Genomic DNA, 1414 nt, shown 5'->3' on the forward strand with positions numbered 1-1414 from the left:
TTACTGCCACTATCACTATTTTCTCGACTTTCAGCCATGGTTTTCTTCTTTTCTATAAGAAAATACCCAACTATTTTGTTCAATCCTTATTGTAAATTTCCTTTCCCGGCTAAGTTAAACTTAACATTTCATTGGTCTCTTCTGTCATGTGAAATGCACGTGCATACGTCATAAGGTCATAGGTTGAAGTTCACAATATTTTATCCTTACTTGGGTCAAATGTTAGTTACGTCTCTTTAGCTATAAGGGAAAAGCATGAACCTGTAGCTTCCTTTATACCCTAACCCACGGTGGGTTCGTTTTGCCGCATTGCCCAACTAGCCGCATCGTGCCCAACTGCACAAAAACGACTTGTAAAACGAAACTAAAGGTTTTTGATAAAATCCGGAATGACCATTTGTTTCACATGAAACGAAATATTTTAATCTGTTGCCCCGCATCGATTTTCTTTTTATTTATAATTTGGACCTGTTAGGGAAATCGAAAGTAGAGTTTCATGGTAAAATCTGGAATAAAATAAATACCAAGTACAAACGATCAGAACCGTGTAGGGACCAAAACTACCCATCCTACAGATAAAGTTCAAAAAGTTTATTCCATGACAAAGTTTTCGATTTACAGCTTCAATATCATACATTTTACAACATCTACAGCTTACATTATCATTTCTGAAACAATACAAAAAGTACATCTTTAATTCTCTGATAAAACTCCAATTTTGCTTACAAATTAAGAGGGATATCAATGAGGTATAATGTGGAATTTGACGATTGTATCATGATCAATGTGGGTGGCTTGCCCACCTAATGCCTATGCGATAAAATGAAGTCAAAATAACAACACATACGCCCACCTTACGACAATTCAAGGACGACATTGTAGTAAATTCTACGAAAATTATATACTTTACACCATTAAATACACAAATCGTAACAATTATAAGTTAAATTATTTATGAAAAAATTCTAAGGCTCAAAGCTGTGTTTCAATGTATTTCAGCAGAAGGAACGTTACCTTTTTTGTGCGAGAAGATAACTATTTTTTGTCCTATTTCATGAAGTTCAGCTTGTTGTGGGCGCTTTTCCTGATTCTCTGGACCAATAATTAGTAAAGTTATGATCGTCAAAAGTAGCGAATATATGGGGTCATGTCATATTTCTAGCAAATCAGACGTGTAGAAGACTGGGTCTATAAAAAACATCCATACATAGTAAGTATGTAGTAGTATAAAAACTGTGAATTAGGAAGAAAATCTGACCTAGTCGTCAAAATCATCAGGAAGGAAATTAACACCGAGTGTCTGTAATATTCCTTTGTTGTATAAGTGTTATTTAACTTAACTAATCGACACTTTAATGGTAATTGCATACTGCCAGTATGTCTATCATTATGAAAGGTAATCTAAAATAACAAG

Source organism: Lottia gigantea (assembly GCF_000327385.1).
Source record: "Lottia gigantea unplaced genomic scaffold LOTGIsca_31, whole genome shotgun sequence".
Lineage (NCBI taxonomy): Eukaryota > Metazoa > Mollusca > Gastropoda > Lottiidae > Lottia > Lottia gigantea.